The following is a 12,969-nucleotide window of genomic DNA, read 5'->3' as shown; positions in this document are numbered from 1 at the left end:
TATATAATTAATACCTCAGACAGTCAAGTACTGGATCACATATATAGCCCCTGTTACGTAGGTAACGTCGTTTATAAAATTATTACCTCAGACAGTCAGGTACTGGATCACATATATAGTCACTGTTACGAAGATAGCCTCGTTTATGTAATTATTATCTCAGTCAAATACTGGATCACATATATAGTCACTGTTACGTAAGTGATTTCGTTTATAAAATTATTACCTCAGACAGTCAAGTACTGGATCACATATATAGTCCCTGTTACGTAGGTAACCTCGTTTATATAATTATTACCTCAGACAGTCAAGTACTGGATCACATATATAGTCACTGTTACGTAAGTGATTTCGTTTATAAAATTATTACCTCAGACAGTCAAGTACTGGATCACATATATAGTCCCTGTTATGTATGTAAACTCGTTTATATAATTAATACCTCAGACAGTCAAGTACTGGATCACATATATAGCCCCTGTTACGTAGGTAATCTCGTTTATAAAATTATTACCTCAGACAGTCAAGTACTGGATCACATATATAGCCCCTGTTACGTAGGTAATCTCGTTTATATAATCATTACCTCAGACAGTCAAGTACTGGATCACATATATAGCCCCTGTTACGTAGGTAACCTCGTTTATATAATTATTACCTCAGACAGTCAAGTACTGGATTACATATATAGCCCCTGTTACGTAGGTAATCTCGTTTATATAATCATTACCTCAGACAGTCAAGTACTGGATCACATATATAGTCACTGTTACGAAGATAACCTCGTTTATATAATCATTACCTCAGACAGTCAAGTACTGGATCACATATATAGTCACTGTTACGAAGATAATCTCGTTTATATAATTATTACCTCAGACAGTCAAGTACTGGATCACATATATAGTCACTGTTACGTAGGTAATCTCGTTTATATAATCATTACCTCAGACAGTCAAGTACTGGATCACATATATAGTCACTGTTACGAAGATAACCTCGTTTATATAATTATTACCTCAGACAGTCAAGTACTGGATCACATATATAGTCACTGTTACGTAGGTAATCTCGTTTATATAATTATTACCTCAGACAGTCAAGTACTGGATCACATATATAGTCCCTGTTACGTAGGTAATCTCATTTATATAATTATTACCTCAGACAGTCAAGTACTGGATCACATATATAGTCACTGTTACGTAGGTAATCTCGTTTATATAATTATTACCTCAGACAGTCAAGTACTGGATCACATATATAGTCCCTGTTACGTAGGTAATCTCTCGTTTATATAATTATTACCTCAGACAGACAGTCAAGTACTGGATCACATATATAGCCTGTTACGTAGGTAATCTCGTTTATATAATTATTACCTCAGACAGTCAAGTACTGGATCACATATATAGTCCCTGTTACGTAGGTAACCTCGTTTATATAATTATTACCTCAGACAGTCAAGTACTGGATCACATATATAGCCCCTGTTACGTAGGTAATCTCGTTTATAAAATCATTACCTCAGACAGTCAAGTACTGGATCACATATATAGTCACTGTTACGAAGATAACCTCGTTTATATAATCATTACCTAAGACAGTCAGGTACTGGATCACATATATAGTCACTGTTACGAAGATAGCCTCGTTTATGTAATTATTACCTCAGTCAAATACTGGATCACATATATAGTCACTGTTACGTAAGGTAATTTCGTTTATATAATTATTACCTCAGACAGTCAAGTACTGGATCACATATATAGTCCCTGTTACGTAGGTAATCTCGTTTATATAATTATTACCTCAGACAGTCAAGTACTGGATCACATATATAGTCCCTGTTACGTAGGTAATCTCGTTTATAAAATTATTACCTCAGACAGTCAAGTACTGGATCACATATATAGCCCCTGTTACGTAGGTAATCTCGTTTATATAATCATTACCTCAGACAGTCAAGTACTGGATCACATATATAGCCCCTGTTACGTAGGTAACCTCGTTTATATAATTATTACCTCAGACAGTCAAGTACTGAATCACATATATAGTCCCTGTTACGTAGGTAATCTCGTTTATATAATTATTACCTCAGACAGTCAAGTACTGGATCACATATATAGTCCCTGTTACGTAGGTAACCTCGTTTATATAATTATTACCTCAGACAGTCAAGTACTGGATTACATATATAGCCCCTGTTACGTAGGTAATCTCGTTTATATAATCATTACCTCAGACAGTCAAGTACTGGATCACATATATAGTCACTGTTACGAAGATAACCTCTCGTTTATATAATCATTACCTCAGACAGTCAAGTACTGGATCACATATATAGTCACTGTTACGAAGATAATCTCGTTTATATAATTATTACCTCAGTCAGTCAAGTACTGGATCACATATATAGTCACTGTTACGTAGGTAATCTCGTTTATATAATTATTACCTCAGACAGTCAAGTACTGGATCACATATATAGTCCCTGTTACGTAGGTAATCTCGTTTATATAATTATTACCTCACAGTCAAGTACTGGATCACATATATAGTCCCTGTTACGTAGGTAATCTCGTTTATATAATTATTACCTCAGACAGTCAAGTACTGGATCACATATATAGTCCCTGTTACGTAGGTAATCTCGTTTATATAATCATTACCTCAGACAGTCAAGTACTGGATCACATATATAGTCCCTGTTACGTAGGTAACCTCGTTTATATAATTATTACCTCAGACAGTCAAGTACTGGATCACATATATAGCCCCTGTTACGTAGGTAATCTCGTTTATATAATTATTACCTCAGACAGTCAAGTACTGGATCACATATATAGTCCCTGTTACGTAGGTAATCTCGTTTATATAATTATTACCTCAGACAGTCAAGTACTGGATCACATATATAGTCCCTGTTACGTAGGTAATCTCGTTTATATAATTATTACCTCAGACAGTCAAGTACTGGATCACATATATAGTCACTGTTACGTAGGTAATCTCGTTTATATAATTATTACCTCAGACAGTCAAGTACTGGATCACATATATAGTCACTGTTACGTAGGTAATCTCGTTTATATAATTATTACCTCAGACAGTCAAGTACTGGATCACATATATAGTCCCTGTTACGTAGGTAATCTCGTTTATATAATTATTACCTCAGACAGTCAAGTACTGGATCACATATATAGCCCCTGTTACGTAGGTAACCTCGTTTATAAAATTATTACCTCAGACAGTCAAGTACTGGATCACATATATAGTCCCTGTTACGTAGGTAATCTCGTTTATATAATCATTACCTCAGACAGTCAAGTACTGGATCACATATATAGCCCCTGTTACGTAGGTAATCTCGTTTATATAATCATTACCTCAGACAGTCAAGTACTGGATCACATATATAGTCACTGTTACGTAGGTAATCTCGTTTATATAATCATTACCTCAGACAGTCAAGTACTGGATCACATATATAGTCACTGTTACGTAGGTAATCTCGTTTATATAATTATTACCTCAGACAGTCAAGTACTGGATCACATATATAGTCACTGTTACGTAGGTAATCTCGTTTATATAATTATTACCTCAGACAGTCAAGTACTGGATCACATATATAGTCCCTGTTACGTAGGTAATCTCGTTTATATAATTATTACCTCAGACAGTCAAGTACTGGATCACATATATAGTCCCTGTTACGTAGGTAATCTCGTTTATATAATTATTACCTCAGACAGTCAAGTACTGGATCACATATATAGTCCCTGTTACGAAGGTAATCTCGTTTATATAATCATTACCTCAGACAGTCAAGTACTGGATCACATATATAGTCACTGTTACGTAGGTAATCCTCGTTTATATAATCATTACCTCAGACAGTCAAGTACTGGATCACATATATAGTCACTGTTACGTAGGTAATCTCGTTTATATAATTATTACCTCAGACAGTCAAGTACTGGATCACATATATAGTCACTGTTACGTAGGTATCTCTCGTTTATATAATTATTACCTCAGACAGTCAAGTACTGGATCACATATATAGTCCCTGTTACGTAGGTAATCTCGTTTATATAATTATTACCTCAGACAGTCAAGTACTGGATCACATATATATAGTCCCTGTTACGTAGGTAATCTCGTTTATATAATCATTACCTCAGACAGTCAAGTACTGGATCACATATATAGTCCCTGTTACGTAGGTAATCTCGTTTATATAATCATTACCTCAGACAGTCAAGTACTGGATCACATATATAGTCCCTGTTACGTAGGTAACCTCGTTTATATAATTATTACCTCAGACAGTCAAGTACTGGATCACATATATAGTCACTGTTACGTAGGTAACCTCGTTTATATAATTATTACCTCAGACAGTCAAGTACTGGATCACATATATAGTCCCTGTTACGTAGGTAATCTCGTTTATATAATTATTACCTCAGACAGTCAAGTACTGGATCACATATATAGTCCCTGTTACGTAGGTAACCTCGTTTATATAATTATTACCTCAGACAGTCAAGTACTGGATCACATATATAGTCCCTGTTACGTAGGTAATTCGTTTATATAATTATTACCTCAGACAGTCAAGTACTGGATCACATATATAGTCCCTGTTATGTATGTAAACTCGTTTATATAATTAATACCTCAGACAGTCAAGTACTGGATCACATATATAGCCCCTGTTACGTAGGTAATCTCGTTTATAAAATTATTACCTCAGACAGTCAAGTACTGGATCACATATATAGTCCCTGTTACGTAGGTAATCTCGTTTATATAATCATTACCTCAGACAGTCAAGTACTGGATCACATATATAGTCCCTGTTACGTAGGTAATCTCGTTTATATAATTATTACCTCAGACAGTCAAGTACTGGATTACATATATAGCCCCTGTTACGTAGGTAATCTCGTTTATATAATTATTACCTCAGACAGTCAAGTACTGGATCACATATATAGTCCCTGTTACGTAGGTAATCTCGTTTATATAATTATTACCTCAGACAGTCAAGTACTGGATCACATATATAGTCACCTGTTACGTAGGTAATCTCGTTTATATAATCATTACCTCAGACAGTCAAGTACTGGATCACATATATAGTCACTGTTACGAAGATAACCTCGTTTATATAATCATTACCTCAGACAGTCAAGTACTGGATCACATATATAGTCACTGTTACGTAGGTAATCTCGTTTATATAATTATTACCTCAGACAGTCAAGTACTGGATCACATATATAGTCACTGTTACGTAGGTAATCTCGTTTATATAATTATTACCTCAGACAGTCAAGTACTGGATCACATATATAGTCCCTGTTACGTAGGTAATCTCGTTTATATAATTATTACCTCAGACAGTCAAGTACTGGATCACATATATAGTCCCTGTTACGTAGGTAACCTCGTTTATATAATTATTACCTCAGACAGTCAAGTACTGGATCACATATATAGTCCCTGTTACGTAGGTAATCTCGTTTATATAATCATTACCTCAGACAGTCAAGTACTGGATCACATATATAGTCCCTGTTACGTAGGTAACCTCGTTTATATAATTATTACCTCAGACAGTCAAGTACTGGATCACATATATAGTCACTGTTACGTAGGTAACCTCGTTTATATAATTATTACCTCAGTCAGTCAAGTACTGGATCACATATATATAGTCACCTGTTACGTAGGTAATCTCGTGTATATAATTATTACCTCAGACAGTCAAGTACTGGATCACATATATAGTCACTGTTACGTAGGTAATCTCGTTTATATAATTATTACCTCAGACAGTCAAGTACTGGATCACATATATAGTCCCTGTTACGTAGGTAATCTCGTTTATATAATTATTACCTCAGACAGTCAAGTACTGGATCACATATATAGTCCCTGTTACGCAGGTAACCTCGTTTATAAAATTATTACCTCAGAGAGTCAAGTACTGGATTACATATATAGCCCCTGTTACGTAGGTTATCTCCTTTATGTAATCATTACCTCAGACAGTCAAGTACTGGATCACATATATAGCCTTTCTTACGTAGGTAATCTCGTTTATAAAATTATTTCTTAAGACAGTCAAGTACTGGATCACATATATAGCCCCTGTTACGGAGGTAACCTCATCTATATAATTATTACCTCAGTCAAATACTGGATCACATATATAGTCACTGTTACGTAGGTAACCTCATTTATATAATTATTACCTCAGTCAAGTACTGGATCACATATATAGTCCCTGTTACGGAGGTAACCTCATTTATATAATTATTACCTCAGTCAAGTACTGGATCACATATATAGTCCCTGTCACGTAAGTGATTTCGTTTATGAAATTATTACCTCAGACAGTCAAGTACTGGATCACATATATAGTCCCTATCACGTAAGTGATTTCGTTTATAAAATTATTACCTCGGACAGTCAAGTACTGAATCACATATATAGTCCCTCATATGCATGTAATCTCGTTTATATAATCATTACCTCAGACAGTCAAGTACTGGATCACATATATAGTCACTGTTACGTAGGTAATCTCGTGTATATAATTATTACCTCAGACAGTCAAGTACTGGATCACATATATAGTCACTGTTACGTAGGTAATCTCGTTTATATAATTATTACCTCAGACAGTCAAGTACTGGATCACATATATAGTCACTGTTACGTAGGTAATCTCGTTTATATAATTATTACCTCAGACAGTCAAGTACTGGATCACATATATAGTCCCTGTTACGTAGGTAATCTCGTTTATATAATTATTACCTCAGACAGTCAAGTACTGGATCACATATATAGCCCCTGTTACGTAGGTAACCTCGTTTATATAATCATTACCTCAGACAGTCAAGTACTGGATCACATATATAGTCACTGTTACGTAGGTAACCTCGTTTATATAATCATTACCTCAGACAGTCAAGTACTGGATCACATATATAGTCCCTGTTACGTAGGTAATCTCGTTTATATAATTATTACCTCAGACAGTCAAGTACTGGATCACATATATAGTCACTGTTACGTAGGTAATCTCGTTTATATAATTATTACCTCAGACAGTCAAGTACTGGATCACATATATAGCCCCTGTTACGTAGGTAACTCGTTTATATAATCATTACCTCAGACAGTCAAGTACTGGATCACATATATAGCCCCTGTTACGTAGGTAACTCGTTTATATAATTATTACCTCAGACAGTCAAGTACTGGATCACATATATAGTCCCTGTTACGTAGGTAATCTCTCGTTTATATAATTATTACCTCAGACAGTCAAGTACTGGATCACATATATAGTCCCTGTTACGTTAGGTAATCTCGTTTATATATATAATTATTACCTCAGACAGTCAAGTACTGGATCACATATATAGTCCCTGTTACGTAGGTAACCTCGTTTATATAATTATTACCTCAGACAGTCAAGTACTGGATCACATATATAGCCCCTGTTACGTAGGTAATCTCGTTTATATAATTATTACCTCAGACAGTCAAGTACTGGATCACATATATAGTCCTGTTACGTAGGTAATCTCGTTTATATAATTATTACCTCAGACAGTCAAGTACTGGATCACATATATAGTCACTGTTACGTAGATATCGTTTATATAATTATTACCTAGACAGTCAAGTACTGGATCACATATATCACTGTTACGTAGGTAATCTCGTTTATATAATTATTACCTCAGACAGTCAAGTACTGGATCACATATATAGTCACTGTTACGTAGGTAATCTCGTTTATATAATTATTATTACCTCAGACAGTCAAGTACTGGATCACATATATAGTCCCTGTTACGTAGGTAATCTCGTTTATATAATTATTACCTCAGACAGTCAAGTACTGGATCACATATATAGTCCCTGTTACGTAGGTAATCTCGTTTATATAATCAATACCTCAGACAGTCAAGTACTGGATCACATATATAGTCCCTGTTACGAAGTATATAATCATTACCTCAGACAGTCAAGTACTGGATACATATATAGTCACTGTTACGTAGATAACCTCGTTTATATAATCATTACCTCAGACAGTCAAGTACTGGATCACATATATAGTCACTGTTACGTAGGTAATCTCGTTTATATAATTATTACCTCAGACAGTCAAGTACTGGATCACATATATAGTCCCTGTTACGTAGGTAATCTCGTTTATATAATTATTACCTCAGACAGTCAAGTACTGGATCACATATATAGTCACTGTTACGTAGGTAATCTCGTTTATATAATTATTACCTCAGACAGTCAAGTACTGGATCACATATATAGTCACTGTTACGTAGGTATTCTCGTTTATATAATCATTACCTCAGACAGTCAAGTACTGGATTACATATATAGCCCCTGTTACGTAGGTAATCTCGTTTATATAATTATTACCTCAGACAGTCAAGTACTGGATCACATATATAGTCCCTGTTACGTAGGTAACCTCGTTTATAAAATTATTACCTCAGACAGTCAAGTACTGGATTACATATATAGCCCCTGTTACGTAGGTAATCTCGTTTATATAATCATTACCTCAGACAGTCAAGTACTGGATCACATATATAGCCCTTTTAAAATTACGTAGGTAATCTCGTTTATATAAATTATTACTATAAGACAGTCAAGTACTGGATCACATATATAGTCACTGTTACGTAGGTAACCTCATTTATATAATTATTACCTCAGACAGTCAAATACTGGATCACATATATATTACCTCAGTCACTGTTACGTAGGTAATCTCGTTTATATAATTATTACCTCAGACAGTCAAGTACTGGATCACATATATAGTCCCTGTTACGTAAGTGATTTCGTTTATAAAATTATTACCTCAGACAGTCAAGTACTGGATCACATATATAGTCCCTGTTATGCAGGTAATCTCGTTTATATAATCATTACCTCAGACAGTCAAGTACTGGATCACATATATAGTCACTGTTACGTAGGTAATCTCGTTTATATAATTATTACCTCAGACAGTCAAGTACTGGATCACATATATAGTCACTGTTACGTAGGTAATCTCGTGTATATAATTATTACCTCAGACAGTCAAGTACTGGATCACATATATAGTCACTGTTACGTAGGTAATCTCGTTTATATAATTATTACCTCAGACAGTCAAGTACTGGATCACATATATAGTCCCTGTTACGTAGGTAATCTCGTTTATATAATTATTACCTCAGACAGTCAAGTACTGGATCACATATATAGTCCCTGTTACGTAGGTAACCTCGTTTATATAATTATTACCTCAGACAGTCAAGTACTGGATCACATATATAGTCACTGTTACGTAGGTAACCTCGTTTATATAATCATTACCTCAGACAGTCAAGTACTGGATCACATATATAGTCACTGTTACGTAGGTAATCTCGTTTATATAATTATTACCTCAGACAGTCAAGTACTGGATCACATATATAGTCCCTGTTACGTAGGTAATCTCGTTTATATAATTATTACCTCAGACAGTCAAGTACTGGATCACATATATAGCCCCTGTTACGTAGGTAATCTCGTTTATATATAATCATTACCTCAGACAGTCAAGTACTGGATCACATATATAGTCACTGTTACGTAGGTAACCTCGTTTATATAATCATTACCTCAGACAGTCAAGTACTGGATCACATATATAGTCCCTGTTACGTAGGTAAGTCTCGTTTATATATAATTATTACCTCAGACAGTCAAGTACTGGATCACATATATAGTCCCTGTTACGTAGGTAATCTCGTTTATATAATTATTACCTCAGACAGTCAAGTACTGGATCACATATATAGCCCCTGTTACGTAGGTAATCTCGTTTATATAATTATTACCTCAGACAGTCAAGTACTGGATCACATATATAGTCCCTGTTACGTAGGTAATCTCGTTTATATAATCATTACCTCAGACAGTCAAGTACTGGATCACATATATAGCCCCTGTTACGTAGGTAACCTCGTTTATATAATTATTACCTCAGACAATCAAGTACTGAATTACATATATAGCCCCTGTTACGTAGGTAATCTCGTTTATATAATTATTACCTCAGACAGTCAAGTACTGGATTACATATATAGTCCCTGTTACGTAGGTAATCTCGTTTATATAATCATTACCTCAGACAGTCAAGCACTGGATCACATATATAGTCACTGTTACGAAGATAACTTCGTTTATATAATCATTACCTCAGACAGTCAAGTACTGGATCACATATATAGTCACTGTTACGTACGTATTCTCGTGTATATAATTATTACCTCAGACAGTCAAGTACTGGATCACATATATAGTCCCTGTTACGTAGGTAATCTCGTTTATATAATTATTACCTCAGACAGTCAAGTACTGGATCACATATATAGTCCCTGTTACGTAGGTAATCTCGTTTATATAATCATTACCTCAGACAGTCAAGTACTGGATCACATATATAGTCCCTGTTACGAAGGTAACCTCGTTTATATAATCATTACCTCAGACAGTCAAGTACTGGATCACATATATAGTCACTGTTACGAAGGTAATCTCGTTTATATAATCATTACCTCAGACAGTCAAGTACTGGATCACATATATAGTCACTGTTACGTAGGTAATCTCGTGTATATAATTATTACCTCAGACAGTCAAGTACTGGATCACATATATAGTCACTGTTACGTAGGTATTCTCGTTGATATAATCATTACCTCAGACTGTCAAGTACTGGATCACATATATAGTCACTGTTACGTAGGTAATGTCGTGTATATAATTATTACCTCAGACAGTCAAGTACTGCATCACATATATAGTCACTGTTACGTAGGTATTCTCGTTAATATAATCATTACCTTAGACAGTCAAGTACTGGATTACATATATAGCCCCTGTTACGTAGGTAATCTCGTTTATATAATTATTACCTCAGACAGTCAAGTACTGGATCACATATATAGTCCCTGTTACGCAGGTAACCTCGTTTATAAAATTATTACCTCAGAGAGTCAAGTACTGGATTACATATATAGCCCCTGTTACGTAGGTTATCTCCTTTATGTAATCATTACCTCAGACAGTCAAGTACTGGATCACATATATAGCCCTGTTACGTAGGTAATCTCGTTTATAAAATTATTACCTCAGACAGTCAAGTACTGGATCACATATATAGCCCCTGTTACGTAGGTAACCTCATTTATATAATTATTACCTCAGTCAAATACTGGATCACATATATAGTCCCTGTTACGTAGGTAATTTCGTTTATGAAATTATTACCTCAGACAGTCAAGTACTGGATCACATATATAGTCCCTGTCACGTAAGTGATTTCGTTTATAAAATTATTACCTCGGACAGTCAAGTACTGAATCACATATATAGTCCCTGATATGCATGTAAACTCGTTTATATAATTATGTACTGGATCACTCGTTTATATAATTATTACCTCAGACAGTCAAGTACTGGATCACATATATAGCCCCTGTTACGTAGGTAACCTCGTTTATATAATTATTACCTCAGACAGTCAAGTACTGGATCACATATATAGCCCCTGTTACGTAGGTAATCTCGTTTATATAATTATTACCTCAGACAGTCAAGTACTGGATCACATATATAGTCCCTGTTACGTAGGTAATCTCGTTTATATAATTATTACCTCAGACAGTCAAGTACTGATCACATATATAGTCCCTGTTACGTAGGTAATCTCGTTTATATAATTATTACCTCAGACAGTCAAGTACTGGATCACATATATAGTCCCTGTTACGTAGGTAACCTCGTTTATATAATTATTACCTCAGACAGTCAAGTACTGGATCACATATATAGTCACTGTTACGTAGGTAATCTCGTTTATATAATTATTACCTCAGACAGTCAAGTACTGGATCACATATATAGCCCCTGTTACGTAGGTAATCTCGTTTATATAATTATTACCTCAGACAGTCAAGTACTGGATCACATATATAGTCCCTGTTACGTAGGTAATCTCGTTTATAAAATTATTACCTCAGACAGTCAAGTACTGGATCACATATATAGTCCCTCGTTACGTAAGTACCTGTAACTTCGTTTATATAATTATTACCTCAGACAATCAAGTACTGAATCACATATATAGCCCCTGTTACGTAGGTAATCTCGTTTATATAATTATTACCTCAGACAGTCAAGTACTGGATCACATATATAGTCACTGTTACGTAGGTAATCTCGTTTATATAATCATTACCTCAGACAGTCAAGCACTGGATCACATATATAGTCACTGTTACGAAGATAACTTCGTTTATATAATCATTACCTCAGACAGTCAAGTACTGGATCACATATATAGTCACTGTTACGTAGGTAATCTCGTGTATATAATTATTACCTCAGACAGTCAAGTACTGGATCACATATATAGTCCCTGTTACGTAGGTAATCTCGTTTATATAATTATTACCTCAGACAGTCTAGTACTGGATCACATATATAGTCCCTGTTAAGTAGGTAATCTCGTTTATATAATTATTAACTCACACAGTCTAGTACTGGATCACATATATAGTCCCTGTTACGAAGGTAACCTCGTTTATATAATCAATACCTCAGACAGTCAGGTACTGGATCACATATATAGTCACTGTTACGAAGATAACCTCGTTTATATAATCATTACCTCAGACAGTCAAGTACTGGATCACATATATAGTCACTGTTACGTAGGTAATCTCGTGTATATAATTATTACCTCAGACAGTCAAGTACTGGATCACATATATAGTCACTGTTACGTAGGTAATCTCGTTGATATAATCATTACCTCACACAGTCAAGTACTGGATCACATATATAGTCACT

Source organism: Haliotis rubra, unplaced genomic scaffold, assembly GCF_003918875.1.
Source record: "Haliotis rubra isolate DU_JTF1 unplaced genomic scaffold, ASM391887v1 Scf1570, whole genome shotgun sequence".
NCBI classification, from domain to species: Eukaryota; Metazoa; Mollusca; class Gastropoda; order Lepetellida; family Haliotidae; genus Haliotis; species Haliotis rubra.
This window is presented reverse-complemented; position numbering follows the sequence as displayed.